Here is a 16,344-nt window from a genome sequence, read left to right as displayed (position 1 = left end):
TAACCTACCATTTTTTCTCATTTCCTCCTTGATATATTTTAGAAGGGTGGAGGAATAGTGCCCTTTGTTGATTTTAAAGGTCTTTTTGTCTTGCTTAATTTATAGAACTTGATAAGGGGTTTGATGAAATCACTGGAGTATCACTCATCTATCTCAATTGTCCAAGGTCTGGTCTTCTAAGAAGTGTAATGAAAACTCCCCAAAGCACATGATTTTTATTCTACATTTTTATTTATATTCCACAGGACTTTTCTCCTATGTGATATTGACAAGCTGGAACCTGTGCAGAGGAGAGCAACCAAGATGATCAAGGGTCTGGAAACCAAGCCTCATGAGGAATGGTTGAGGGAGGTGGGTGGGTATGGTTAGCCTGAGTATGGAGACTGAGAGGAGATATGATAGTCATCTCAAGTGCTGTCACATGGAAGATGGAGCCAGCTTGTTTTCTCCTCCTCTGGTGACAAAATGCATTCAAATTACAAGAAAGGAGATTCCACCTAAACATCAGGAAGAACGGATGTTCTAGGAGGCTAAAATAGAGGCTATTCAATACAATGCTTCAAGATAATGTTGATTTGCAAATATGAACAGTGATTCACCTTCAGGAGAGTCAAATGGCTTTCCTAAGCAGAGAAACGTTTTTAAAAAAATAATGGAAGGAGGAAAGCAAGCCTTCTACCGGTAATAAAAAGATGAATCTCCAGGAATCTCCTCACCTTACTCCAAGCTACATTAAAATCAAATCTAGCCATATCATAGTTTGTTGTTATATTGTTCCATTCATAATGTTTTTTCATATGGGATTTCAGTCTTAACTTTTAAAATAATTCTATTTCAGGCTGAAAAACAGAATCTCCAGAATGAAAAGCCAACAAATTGAACTCCCATGGGTTGAAAATATCTCTCTTAATTACTTTTGTTTTAATCTAAGGTTGTTATACGATGACAACTTCTCTTTGTTCCTTTCTCTTTTTACCCCCTGAGAAATCAGAAGGGTTTCTGTGAGTGGAAAAATATAGCAAATATTTCCCGCCCAGCTGTTGTCAAGATGAATTTCAGATGAGAAGAAATGTCTATTCTGCTTTTACACAGTAAGTGATTCCCAACAAGTTTATATTAATGACAAGAAAATTGTTTTCAAGCACTTTGGAATAGGATGGTTATAATTATGTGTCTGGAATGATGGGTTCCAAATTTTTGGGTAACTTTTTTGTATGCTGTTGTTTGAATAAATAATATACTTGGTAGAAGGGAGAGCAGCATATTCTGTTCCTCAAGGTCCTGTCCCCACACCTGGCCAGCCTGTGTAGCAACCACGTGGTGATTTGGCCATAGGATGGTGTTTCTGAGGAAAACTTTCCTGAGGTCAAATCTTTGATGGGCCAGATACATTCCATAGATTTTTATATCAGCTATTTATGATTTGGCATGCATTTTTCTTTCTTTTTTGATGACTTTTGTTCTATTAGGGTGGCCACTCACACACCACCAAAAAAGAAGATGTGTGTCACCAAAAAGAGAAGACCAGTTTACATAAAAGATGTACAGTCATACCTCAGTTTAAGTATGCCTCGGTTTGAGTATTTTCAGTTTAAGTACTCAGCAGACCTGTCTGGAACGGATTAATCCACTTTCCATTACTTTAAATGGGAAAGTTTGCTTCAGGTTAAGTACGGACTTCTGGAACCAATTACACTCATACCTCGAGTTAAGTATGCTTCAGATTGAATACTCCACGGTCCCGTCTGGAACACATTAATCCACTTTCCATTACTTTCCATGGGAAAGTTCACTTCAGGTTAAGTACGCTTCAGTTTAAGTACTGCACGAACCGTCTGGAACGGATTAATCCACTTTCCATTACTTTCAATGGGAAAGTTCGCTTCAGGTTAAGTACAGACTTCCGGAACCAATTGTGTTTGTAAACCGAGGTACCACTGTATATGATAATCTGTTTGTATACATATAAACTTAGAAATAGTTACAGTGGACCCTCTGGATAAGAATTTATTTCATTCTGGGGGTCCATGCGCACCCCAAAAATCCATATCCAGAGGCGCCGCTTCTGCACATGTGTGCAGCACGATAGAGCGCTTCTGCACATGTGCAAATGGCGAAACCCAGAAAAATACTTCCGGGTTTGCCACTTTCATAACCCGAAGTTTACGTTACTCAAGAGTATCATAACCCGAGGGTCTACTGTACTATAATTTAAATAGAAATATAATGTATCTTATAATCTCATAGGGTGAAGGGTAAGTAAGAAAACAACACAACACAACACAACAACAACAATGGCCAAGAGGCCTATGCACCAGCTCAGTCTGCTATCCGGGTGCTACCTATTGATGGACAATTTCAAGGCCCCTGCTCTCCCTTCATACTTATAAGTAATTAATTACATTTATAATAAATAATAATAATAATAATAATAATAATAATAATAATAATAATAATAATATATTATTTATACCCCGCCCTCCCCAGTCGAAACTGGGCTCAGGGTGGCTAACAGCAGTAAAATTACAATAAGACATAAAGAAAGAAAAACAATTAGTTAAAATACAGGCTATGTGCTGCCTTTCCTCCCAAAAGAGATCAGGGCAGTTCTTTATCTTCAGGTAGAAGACTCCTTCAAATACAAGGCTGTCCTATGTGAAGCAAGGTATCTGTCCATACTTTCTATCCATCCATCCATCCATCCATCCATGTTGACATATCCCTATTCTGCTTTAGATTGATACATTCCCCCTTTCAGAGACCGATCTCTAGAAAAATATCACATGTATATTTCTGTTGACAATTGAATAGGCTACAGGAGTCCAAGTCAAAATATTGTTTTGACCTATAAAGCCCAATATAGGTCCATTCTGTATAATAGCCCTAAAATTCAGTGCAGTGCATGGGCTTCCCATTTAATAAATGCAAGTAATATGATATAAATACTTGGGTTCTGGAGATACCGTGCAACAGGGCCTGATATATTCGGCAATATAATAAACTTGAAGCAAATAAAGACCAGAGAAACTTATAAAAGACCCATCCTCACCAAAAATAAAATAAAATAAAGAAAAACCCTGAAAGCTATTTAGGAACAAGGGTGTGTCATTGCCAAATACAAAAAACCTGACATTGTAAGAGGCTAGCAATAATAATAATAATAATAATGTTCCCCCAGCCACTCTGGGCGGCTTCCAACAAAATATTAAAATACAGAAATCCATCAAACATTAAAAGCTTCCCTAAACAGGGCTGCCTTGAGATGCCTTCTAAAGGTCTGGTAATTGTTGTTCTCTTTGACCTCTGGTGGGAGGGCATTCCACAGGGTGGGTGCCACTACCGAGAAGGCCCTCTGCCTGGTTCCCTGTAACTTGGCTTCTCGTAGCGAGGGAACTGCCAGAAGGCCCTCGGTGCTGGATCTCAGTGTCCGGGCAGAACGATGGGGGTGGAGACGCTCCTTCAGGTATACTGGACCGAGGCCATTTAGGGCTTTAAAGGTCAGCACCAACACTTTGAATTGTGCTCGGAAACGTACTGGGAGCCAATGTAGGTCTTTCAGGACTGGTGTTATGTGGTCTCGCCGGCTGCTCCCAGTCACCAGTCTAGCTGCCGCATTCTGGGTTAGTTGTAGTTTCCGGGTCACCTTCAAAGATAGCCCCACATAGAGCGCATTGCAGTAGTCCAAGCGAGAGATAACTAGAGCATGCACCACGCTGGCGAGACAGTCCGCGGGCAGATAGGGTCTCAGCCTGTGTACCAGATGGAGCTGATAAACAGCTGCCCTGGACACAGAATTGACCTGTACCTCCATGGTCAGCTGTGAGTCCAGAATGACTCCCAGGCTGCGCACCTGGTCCTTCAGGGGCACAGTTACCCCATTCAGGACCAGGGAGTCCTCCACACCTGCCCGCCTCCTGTCCCCCACAAACAGTACTTCTGTCTTGTCAGGATTCAATCTCAATCTGTTAGCTGCCATCCATCCTCCAACCACCTCCAGGCACTCACATAGGACCTTCACCGCCTTCACTGGTTCTGATTTGAAAGAGAGGTAGAGCTGGGTATCATCAGCATACTGATGAACACCCAGCCCAAACCCCCTGATGATCTCTTCCAGCGGCTGCATGTAGATGTTAAAAAGCATGGGGGAGAGGACAGAACCCTGAGGCACCCCACAAGTGAGAGCCCAGGGGTCTGAACACTCATCCCCCACCACCACTTTCTGAACACGGCCCAGGAGGAAGGAGCGGAACCACTGTATGACAGTGCCCCCAGCTCCCAACCCCTCTAGATGGTCCAGAAGGATGTTATGGTTGATGGTGTCAAAAGCCGCTGAGAGATCCAGCAGAACTAGGAAACAGCTCTCATCTTTGTCCCTAGGCTGCCGGAGATCATCGACCAATGTGACTAAGGCAGTTTCAGTCCCATGATGAAACTAGAAAGATGTGTCTTGCTGTTCCCTGTAATATTGTTCTCCCAAAATGTTTGGATTTTGATCTTTCTACTGGGTTACGGTGTCTTTCCCCTCTTAACCACACTTGCCCTGGTTTGCTGTGGTGCAGTAAGTGAGATTAGCTCAGTTCCCATGCATTAGTGCATCTAAACCACAACAAACTCCCTAAAAACAGCAAGAGTAGGGTTTGGAGGGGGGATTTTTTGTTTTATGAACCCCACCATTTTTTCAAATGCTTACTTCCTCTTCCCCATGCCTTGTACTTCTGCTTATCTACAACAACAAAAAATATCTAGTTTGCACCCCGTTTGGGTTTTCATTCTCCTTGCCATCCCTTGCTATTTCCTCCTGCAATCCTTGCCAGATCTACTGTATGATCCCTATTGTCATTCACACATGGTCCTTGTTAGCACTTCATTGCTCCACTTCACAAGGCCCACTATCTGGCAGGTTAGTTTAGTGCTGTCAGTGAAAAGTGTCTCTTGTTTTATGCAACTATGGAGTCCGCTTACAGGGAAGATGCCATATACAGAATAGCAAAGCCTCTGACAGAAAATCTTTTGGAGCAGCACCTTCTTGGCAATGTGTCTACCACATTTTTCTATACCTGCTTTCAATTTATTGCAAACCATCATTTTTTACAATGTTATTCAATGTACCTTTCCCAGTATACTGCCAGTGATTAGATCTTCACTATTTATGCCTTTCCAGATGACTTTTCCCCGTCCTACAAATGCACGGTTGTGATGTGGTTGTTGTGTGGGATCCAGTTCTACTTTCTCCATATCAAGATGGCAGACAAATCAAGTGCAGTCCACATTTAAAGAGGAACCTACCTAATTCACACTTCCCAAAACAATATGCAAACTAAAACACAGATATCGCTTTAAATTTTGCACCTCTTTGAATTTTGCAATGCAGTTCTCCAGCCAAGTAATACGTTTTTTTTAAAAAAAAGCCTACTACTAGGGCAAAAGCATACACATAAATGCACATACTAGTGAAAACAACATACAAAACTGGATGTTGGGGGAATTACTTTGCAGAAGCATGTATATTAGAAGAAAACTGACCTAAAATGTTGGTGAATTTTTATTTTGGAAAAGTTTTTGCAAACTGATGTGAAGAATCACATTTAAGATGGGGGAAAATAAGAAACTGAGAGCAACCAAAATGGACACATTCACCCATCCTTATCTCAATATAATGCTGCTTCTCTTATAGGCACCTTGCATTTTCAGGAAGCCAAAATACTTGTCACAAAAGTGCCTATTACAATGACGGATGTAACATAGAATGCCAGCGCACTTGCATTTGGAGTGCCTGCAATGTACGGTACCTCTTTGCCACTCACAAATGCCTGTGGCATTTACAAGATCAAAAGTATCACAATCATTTTTTAAAGTTTCTTTTAAAACAACAACAACAACACTTTTTAGAAGCTGAGTATTCTCCCTGAGTATTCTCTTTACATTTTTATTTTAAAGTGATAACACAAAAAACATTCCCCCTCCCACCACAGAAAAGCCATACAGTTTCATGAACTATCCGTACTTCTTTTCCTTTTTTCACATCCCACCAACACACACACACACACACAGGCACTGTCATGAACTGGCAATACGACAGGGATGAGGAAAGAGGATCCTGGTGTAGCTGGAAATGGGACACACTGGGGCAAGCTGGGTTTGGGGAAGGAGAGGTTGGCGTAGGAAGTACTTACCGGGTGATGGAGAACCACGAGGGAATGGGAGTCAGTGCACAGGAACTAGAGCAGCAGGACCCATCACCAGAGCCAGAGGGGCCCATATCTCCACAAACATGATGGGCTCTGAGATGTAGGAAGCAGTGGGAGGGGTGCTCTAGGAAGCTGAGGCAGGCAAAGGCCCACACCCTGCTCCCTGGCTGGCCAGGTGGGGCTCGCTAGCTCTGGGAGGAAGTGTGTGATTCCTCAGTTGGAGAAGGCTTGGAACAGGTGAGGGTCACCTGCCTCGTCAAGCCCAGATGCTGCAATCAGCAGGCAAAGTTTAAAGCAAAAGCAGAGCTGAGGTGTTGTGCTGGCTCAGCTTTCTATGTTGGTTGGACCACAGCTTGGATGTTCCAGGGAGCTCTTCAGGACTGTGCTTGTGTGGGACTGACCTCCAGGTGCCCTGGCCCCTGGATTGCCTGCAGAGGTGGGAATGCGGCCTGTCTGGGCTGGATCTGCTAGCCTGCTGGACTGTGTGCTAGCATCTACTGTGGGATAGTACACTCCAGTGAGGCTTGCCACCAGTTAAGAGCTTTGGAGTCTAGTTGATTTCGATGGGAAAACTGACCATGAAAGTTAAGTGCACTGTGTGTTCTCTTTGTCTGTCACACATGCACTCTCTATTTTTAAAAAGTGGAACCGCTTCTATATTCTACCACACTGCAAAGTGCTTTGCTGCCTTCTATGCATGTTCATACCTCACTTGTGACTCCCTAGACGGCAACTGTTTTCTCCTTTTGCTTTAACTTCCATACCTGAAACTGTCTCCTTCCTGAAACATGCTATATTGCACATATTCAAAGCACAGGTGTTTAAACTTAGACATGAAACCTGAGCAGAATTGCACTGTCACACCATTCCCACTTTTAAGTTCTCTTTCATCAAAGCAAGAAGCCAGTTCTTTAGAGTGTCTAGATCAAGGGCTCAGTATTCACTGGTTCGTGTGTGAATAAAGAGATGAAAAGCAGCCTTTCTGGCATCAGGTGGCTCAGGAAGCCAAGGTAGTGTACACTATCATCTTAAGAAATAAGCAGACTTTTCCTATTGTGTGTGTGTGTGTGCATTATCTCTTGTCATTAAGGTGTGAATATCTCACAATGTCAGATGATTCTGAGCGCCAGATTGGTCCAGTTTTTCTTTATATGGTGCAAGAAACACTTGGAGATTAAAACACTTGTAAATCAACAAACGTGTGGTAAAAAAGCACTGGAGAGCTGTCAGTTACCTTTCAAACACTCTGCAGGGCTCCCTGCACACTCGCATCAAAAGACAACTTGCCTGAGCTTAAAGCAAACCCTTTCTTAAATCAAACCTTCCCCTCAGTCAGGAATGAGGAACCTTTTGCAGGTTGAAGTCCGCATTCTCACATAGCTAATCTTCTGGGAACTGCACACCAGTGGTGGACAGGAGACGGAGTGGATGGGGACCCGATTAATTATTCCTGGTCCCATTTGTGGATCTCTGGTATGGGGCCTGATAACCACACCTGTGCTTCACATCCTTAGTGCCACACATCTGGTTTTCAGGCTTTCAGCTTAGGCAGAAACATAATAGTTGCTACTTCTTCACCCAGCCCACAACACACCTCCTTTCTTGTTGGATTTACACTGACTTAACAATCGTGTCTTCCTTCAAAGAACTCTGGGATGAGGTTGCTTAGAACTTTCTGCTCTGAATAGATTAGCAGTCCCCAACATTCCCTGCTGGGCACAACTGTCAAAACGATTTTAAGTCACCGTAAGGTGACTTATTCCTTCATTCACATATAAAATTGGGGGAAATGAAAATTTCAACTCCGTCAAATGGAGGAAGGGAAGGACCATCTTTCATTGTGGGTGCGTCCAGACGGTCAGTATTTCACAGGAAGAAATCAAGTAAATACCAATAAATTGAGGTTTGCGCAATTAAAGTGCACTGCTGCCCTAGCACAACAAATCTACTCCAAAAAAGAAATGGAATTTTGCATTTATGAAAGTGTAGTATGAACAAACTATTAATGGAAAGATGTCGAAACCTCATACAAGCAAATCAGAATGAAGACTCACTGTCATATAATCTCCCTAAAGACAAACAATTAAACACTGGCTATAATCTAACCTTGGTGAAAGCTTTGTGCAAGCAAATTGGGATGGATGTTTGATAAATATCTACAAGAGCCCTCTACATAGTCCATTGCCCCAGGAATTTCTCCCAAGCTTGAGATGATAGATTGTGGGGGGAGATCATGTGGGAGGGCTCAGCTCCCTTTATGCACCCATACATTTTAATATTAAAATTAGACCCTCACCTTGCCCACCATACCTTCTATATGAATTAAACAAACATAACTAGCTCCATCATATCTAGTTGGCTTCATAGATATGCACAAGGACTGCAGGACTCAAAAGCAGGAGAAACCAAGGTTGCTCCATCTTCCATGTGACAGCCCTTGAGATATTTGAAGATGGCTATCATATCCCTTCTCAGTCTCTTCTTTTCCAGGCTATGTTCCTCATAAGGCTTGGTTTCCAGACCCTTGATCATCTTGGTTGCCCTCCTCTGCACATGTCCCAGCTTGTCAACATCCTTCTTAAATTGTGGCGCCTTCCATTAATCCCACTGCAATGCAGATGTGCTGTAAATCTGGCCAAAAAAGAAGAAGATAGCCTCTGCTAGTGTGAGTCCTTATTCTGTTTCCACAGCTCTTCAAATTGCTTTATACAAAGAAGCATAAAAAAGAACATGGTGCCACTATCTATGCCTTGAGAGTAAAACTTGGCTACAAGTACCCAACCCCTCCTTTCTCACAGTGACTTTCCACCCTCTAGCAGGGTCAAAGGGGAAATGGGGGGACGATGACAACGACAGAGCAGTAGCTTAGGAGGCATGTGGCATTTCCTCAAGTCATAGGATGGGTTCCCCATCTGAAATCAATAAATAGCAGTTTGGGAGGAATTCTTCAGAAAAATCAGTCGGGAAGTTGACAGTCCTGATGTACTCAAACAATTCTTACAGCTGTGGAGTCCTTAAAGTCAATGAGCTCCAGCCAAAATGACAGTGGGTTCTGGAATCTCTCCCATAGCAGTGTCTGGGCATCAGAATAGAACGTTTACTTGACAATGTTAATTCATTAATCATTGTAGATACTTTTGTTGCACCCGCTTTGAAGCTCGCCACAACTTTTCTTTTCCTTTTCAGATGAAATGTGGTCAATTATAGCAATACATAGTCAGAAGGATCTGTCCCACGTTAACTCTATTTCTTAAGTTCATCAGCCCCCAAGCTCTCAGTTCTCAGTTATTTCTCAGTTCCAAAGAAATGATGCGTGTCTTTGAGGGGATATAGGTCTTGATGAACCAGCAGCAATCTGCAGTTGCTAGAATATATGATCTCCCAATGCCCACAAGTGGGCACTACTGAAGCACCAGTGATATGTTAAGATGAGTGTGCTATTTTAAGCATGTTACTTGAACAAGGCACTTGGAAAAATCAATAAACATATACCTAAAGTAGGACTGGATGAATCTGTCACAATTTTCACTTCTTTCAGTTTTTCATTTTTCTAGTCTTACTTCCAGTCCTCCATACTTCCAATTCTCATGAACATTCAGCAGATTTTTACTGTGAATTTCTCCCAATGGACAATTTTGGTATGCAACTTTGCCTAAAATACACATTTTTGCAAAGCAATTTCCCATTTGATATGTTATTTTCACAAATATATGCACATCTTAATGTACATTTTGCCCTTTTTGTATGCATTTTATATAAATTACTTGACTGGAGAACTGCGTGGCAAAATTCAGACAAGTGCAACTTTTGAAGGTTGGCTGTATTACAGTTCGTGAATTGTTTTGCAAAGTGTGACTTCGGTAGGTTTGCCTTTAAGTGTGAATCAAATTTCACCCCCTTCCCCAGCATAAAGTTACCCTTTTGTTATGCCAAGGCTTTTTAAAAACTGGATGTTAATATATTTCATAGCTGTCGTTTCTTTAAAAGTGCTGGATTTCATTTTCTTAAATGGCACCATTTGCATGACAAAATCAAATGCTACATATGTGATACCCAAAAGGGAATTATGACAAATATTAACTACATTGCAAGACACTACACTAACTCTTCCCAGCTCAGTTCAGAGCCAGCAGGTTGGTCATTGGCTGGAGAAGGATCCCTTCTGCCCAACTTAGCCAGGTTTGGATTGGCTTTTGTCCCATTCCTTTGGGAATGGCTTTAACCAATTAATGAGAATTCACTGAACCAGTTCTTTTGCTTTACTTTCCCAATGATCCTGATCTGCATGATGACAGCATTCACTCCTGCCTTCCTTCTTCCCTTTGCCAAGTCAAAAAAGAATGTAATATATCTGTTTTTCAATATTGCATCTATTTTCATTTGTTCCTCACTATATCGTTTTAAGATTATCATTTTGGGGTACTTTTCTTTCCTGGGTTCTACCTTTAAATTTAAAGCATGGCGGTCAGGGAGTTGTTGCGGCTACTCCCGAGTAAAGACGCTCCAGTCCGTTGTGTCTTTAAAGGTTTTATTGTGCATACTATTTACAGTGCAGAGATAGCAGAAAACATGACCACCTAGTCACTCTCAGAACCCGGCAATGGTGCCCGTCGGCTTCGGGGCCAGCATAATAACCGGGGGGCCCTGAAACACCGCCCCTTCACCCTGCGTTTGGGCGCGTGCCTCAATTCGTGTGTCGGAAGGAGTGGTGTCCCTTCTTCCCCTTGCTGGCTGAGACAGTGCCAGGGATCCGACGCCTCCCTGAGCCATCCCTCCTCTCCTAGATGGTCAGAGTGGTGCAGGGGCTCCGATACATCGCTGAGCCCTTCTTCCACCGTCTGTTCTCCAGAGTGTTGCCAGGGCTCTGATGCCTGGCTGAGCCTTCCCCCTTTCATTCCGCTTTCCCCTGACCTGCTACTAGCGCTGTCGCTGGGCGAAGTGCTGGTCAGGATGCCTTAATTAAACTACTGTATTTTTCTTTTATTTTTTAACGATCCTTTGGCCTCTTTGTTCTTTGCACCCATAAAGATGATTAAGGACCCCCAGAATAGATTGGTCATTTATATCATCCTGATAAGTTAAGGAACATTTTACTACACATTTTCCATGATCCAGCTATAGAGCATATGCATGGCTTATAGATTTTAACATGTATCCCTAACTAGATGGGGGGGGACGCTTCCCAAGTGGCTGTTGTGCTGGGGTACTCCTCTGGTCCATTTGCCCAGACAGCATGACTACAGGCCTGTCAGAAAATTGGTGGTAGCACTGATCAGATGTTTTGGAGGGACAGCTGGATTGTCCTTTCTCACTTGGCCTTCCTACTAATCAACTCATCAGCACAAATGGTGGTTTTCTGAAAGGGTTAAGTGTATTAAGCTATACATTCAGCCTTGGTTTGGGTATTACCAGTTCGTATGTTTGGTATGATTGGTTGTATGCAACCCACTCAGCCAAGAAAATTACGTTTGCCAAGAAGCAATATGCAGTTTGTGGGGACGGGACGGGACACACCTTTCCCTCCCCCTCTTACCTGGCCACTTGGTTAAGCCTCCAACTTCTGCTTTAAAATCTCCAGGGAAGGAGAATCCACCTCCTCTTGTGGGATTCTGTTCCAGTAAAAATACAGTAATAACAACTGGTTGTCATTCACAGCTCTTAAAATCAGCTGACTGAGGTGGCCATCTCACTCTGTTAATGGTAGAGCAGGCCTGGCCCTAACTTCTATATCCAGCAGACCTTCCAAGTGTCCCTATTTTCCAGGAATGTCCCTGATTTAGAGAAACCGTCCCGGTTTCTGATTTGAACCCAGAATGTCCCACTTTTCCTTAGGATGTCCCTATTTTCATTGGATAGATGTTGGAACGTTTGGAGTTTTCCAACCCACGAACCACCTGAAGGCAATCCTGTATAGGGAAGTTTTTTTAAATGTTTAATGTTTTTTATGTTTTTATATATGTTGGAAGCTGCCCAGAGTGGCTGGGGTAACTCAGTAAGATGTGTGGGGTATAATAAACAGTAATATTATCATTATGGAATGGGACTTTCCTATTTTCATCGGAGAAATGTTGGAGGGTATGTATTCATACTGTTTTATTTAGTGATACAACTATAGACATTATTTTAAAACAGCACTGAAGTTATCCTGCAACCTAAATGTAGCTTTTGGATTTATACATGCTGAATGATTGAAATCTCTTGATAATGTCCCATATTCCCTTTTTGAATGTTCAAGCCATTTTATTTTATAGGAGGGTTCTATATACTGCACTGGCTGTCCTGTGTGCCTTCTTTTGCAATTCTTGGAGTCCAAGGAGGCTGCTTTCCATCAATTTTAAAGTTCTTTTTATCTCTGTTTGCTGACATTTTAACTCACTATGTAATGTTTGATATAGCTGTGTTTGCAAAAGACTGGCAGCCACAGGCGGAAGTTCAGCCTGCGGCATCTGCCCACCATCTTGCTGCGCAGCTGCTAATTACCTTGACGTGCAAATTTGCCAGAAAGACGTTATTAAAGTATTTCCAAGGGCCAGATCTGTTTCCTTCCCTAGAAGAGAGAGAATGCTGAAATTATCTTGACAAAACCTCTGGCTTTGAGTGCATCTGGCTTCTCTTGAACAGTCTTCAACCAGAGCCGTGTCAACCAAGCTATGTTCCAAGTTATGAACCAAGCTTTGTTCATTGGGCTTTGAAGAGCCTGCAACTTTATTACAACTGCTTAGCACATGATTAGGTTTGCACACTGATATCACTCTTGAGTCTAAAATCAAATGACCTTAGATGCTTGCCATCATGTTGGGTGAATGCTTATGCCACAGGAACTAGCCAATGACTGGGGCTTCTTGCTGCAACGATGCCATAGGCCAGGCACCCCCAAACTGCGGCCCTCCAGATGTTTTGGCCTACAACTCCCATGATCCCTAGCTAACAGGACCAGTGGTCAGGGATGATGGGAATTGTAGTCCAAAACATCTGGAGGGCCGAAGTCTGGGGATGCCTGCCATAGGCACTCAACACATTCGGTAAAATTTCTTACACTGAATGAAAGGCCCGTGTACAAATTTTGTCATGTGTGAACTCTTTCACTATGTGTGCGAACTGGCCATGAGTGTAACTAGTTCAGTAGTAATTCATGACTGTATATGTGTCACATAACAGCCAATTAGTAATATCCTTATGCTTAGAGCTTCTAAAGAACAAACTTTTGAATCAACTTAATGGAACACATAGCCAAATAACACGCATTAGACTGCAAGGTGGCTGAAAACTTGCCATACACCAATACATTGACCAAGCAATTCTAGCCTTTGATACAGTCTGATTTCCACCAATATTTTCTGAGATACTTATTTTTCAGGATTGTTGGAGAAATAGGTATCCTGGAATACAGTAGGGTTTGTTCCAAGTAAGTGTGCATGGGATAGTAGCCCTACAATGAGTTCAACGAGGCCTACTTCTGAGTAGGTGTGCATAAGATTGCAGACTTAGGCAGCTAATGAAGAGCTCTGGGACAAGAACAGAGGCAGCATTTCATTTCTATTAAATAATCCACTTCAGAAATATTAATCTTTTTATATAATGAATATTACTTAATATACTTTAGACATATTCTGTTGTTCTGGGCTTAAAAAGAAATTCAGTGTGTGTGTGTGTGTGTGTGTGTGTGTGCGCACACACACACACACACACACTAACAAGTTTGATAGTGTAGAGAATTCTGTCTTCCTTTCTGTCTTAGGTTCAATGGAGTGAGTATGATCTAGAATACCGTAATCTAGAATATGAAATCGGACTGAGCATTTTCATGTTATTGAATAAACAACATGAGCAGCCTGGATTTTTTTTACCTTTTGGGTCATTGTTACCTATTTTGACAGTTTACAGTTGCTCACTTATAAAAGGGAGAAGTATTTTGCATTTATAGACTATATTTGTACCAGTCCTTCGTCATGCTGGCAAAGGACTGTGCATGCTCCAGGGTTAGGGAAACATAGGCAGGAAGCAGGGTGAGCCAAGTGGGCTTGTAGTGATGGATTGAAGTGAGCTGAGTTTGCAGCAGTGGGTGGGATGAGCAAGAGGGGTGATACTGCGGGATGGGCAAGGGAGCAGAAGGTGGAGGAGGTGAGGGAGCTGGGCTGGTGGCAGCAGCCCAGGCCAAGCGATAACAGGGGCTCAGGCAAGCTATGGAGGTTTGACGAGGAGTAAGGGGCGGGGGGGGGGGACTTTGGTGAGGAGTAGTGGGGGGAGGGGCTTTGGGGGAGCGAGCTTGGGGGAGCAAAGTGAGAAGGTGCACCAGCCCCTTGTCAACTGATATCAGCCGTAGTGAAGCTGAAATGTTCTCAGTTGATTATGGCAAAAAAGTTTGGCCTCGCTCTGCAAGGCATCTTGAACTGTGATAGCCAAGCGACCAGTCATATGAGGCGCTCACTCGCGCATGCACATGAACACACATTCTATTAGACGACATTCCCCTTCTTGCTATGGATTAACTGGCACGAACATAAAGGTCTACATCTGTATTAAAGATGTTACTGATTACTAAATGAATAATGCAGACAACTGTCATAGTCTGTGGAGAGTTAGTGCTTTATGTGGATATACATCAATATTTTCTTCACATCAAGGACTGGCTAAGCATCCTAGATTAACCCTTGAAACAGACAACCATTTTACCATAGCAAATTTGGGTCAATAATATCCTTCAGTGAATCTTCACCAGTTACTATTCTCTTATTAATGGTAATTTACCAGCACAGGCTGTGCAGTGCTTATTGTCAAGCAATTTACTCATGTTTAAGGAGGCTACTCTTGAACATAATGGCAAATAAATTAATCCTTTGTCCACACAAACCACTGTGCATATGGTCAGTTTTCTCTTGAACGCTTTAGCACTGCTATCATTTATATACGTATATATAAAAGCACCAGTGATTATTGTCAAGTGGGTGAGAAAGAGAGGAAGGTGCTAGCTACAAACCTGTCACATGGTATCCTAACACCCCAAAGGTTCTAAGAGAAACAGGCATTTGGTGCAAATCTGCATGGAATTTTCTTGAAAGCAAGCGCCTGGATGTGGGTGTTGTGTTGGCAGGTTTGTCACCCTTTGAATGTCTTGTTAGCTGTAGTGATGCAGGCCAACAGATGTACAGTTTTGGGGCTGCCAATTATACAGCTGGAAAGAGAGCTTTGCAATTATTTGCGTTCCAGCCTTTGGCAAATATCCAAGCAGATCCTACCAATTTTATAGGAACTTGCATATACACATATGGCCAGAATCCAAGGTTTTCAAGGTTTTTTTTTTAAAAGTACTTTGTGGTAACTTGCCATTGGGGGGGGGGTCAGCTGCTTTAAACCCCCCCCCCAAAACCACTAGGATAAGAGTTTATCCATACCATTTGCCTTACTGTTTCTAGGTATGGGTCCACACTGTAAAGCTCTGTGTCTGAGTGCCTTTCCCCCCGTGAAAACTCATTCTTTAAAGCTGAATTGAAGCAAATGGAAATTCAGGTTTCCTGCAAATCGTTGTTTGCTCCAATTGAGCCTTAAAGAGCAGGTTTTCACAGGGAAACTCCAGTGCGAAATAGGAGGGTGCACTCAGACACAGAGCTTTAAAGTGCAGACTATGCCTGGATAAGGCCCCTTGAATGCAGATTTTTGGAGTCCAAGATGATGAGGACAACCAGTCTTGAACATAGTTTGGAGCTTCCCTTAGTAGTGTAGTGGCCTTATTAACTGCCATGTAGTGATTTCAGGTGAAGGCATGTGGATACCAATGCTGGAAGATTCCTTAGATTGCATAGGTCTACAGTTTGGTAAGGTTTTTGTTCTTTGGTCCATCTAAAGAGCATATAATATTTTAAAAATGTATTTGCTGTTCTGAAATCTAAAGAATTATTCTTTTATTAGATCAGGGTGGGGAACATTCCATCATGGGGAACCTTTGGGGGTTGTGTGCCAGTGGTAGGTGGGGCCACAGGCAAAAGTGGGCAAAAAAAAAGTAGTTGAAGCAATTGATGCAACTCTTACCTTCATACAGTAGGCTACTCCAGTCATGCAAAAGTCAGTAGTTTATACATGTCCCTGCCCATATTTCTCCATCATCCAGCCAGGCAAATAAGAGGCATTGCTATAGTTCCTCATCCCTTTTCAGCCAGGC

Source organism: Zootoca vivipara, chromosome 3 (assembly GCF_965207765.1).
Source record: "Zootoca vivipara chromosome 3, rZooViv2.hap1.1, whole genome shotgun sequence".
Taxonomy (NCBI): Eukaryota; Metazoa; Chordata; class Lepidosauria; order Squamata; family Lacertidae; genus Zootoca; species Zootoca vivipara.
Note: the sequence above shows the minus strand (reverse complement) of the source record.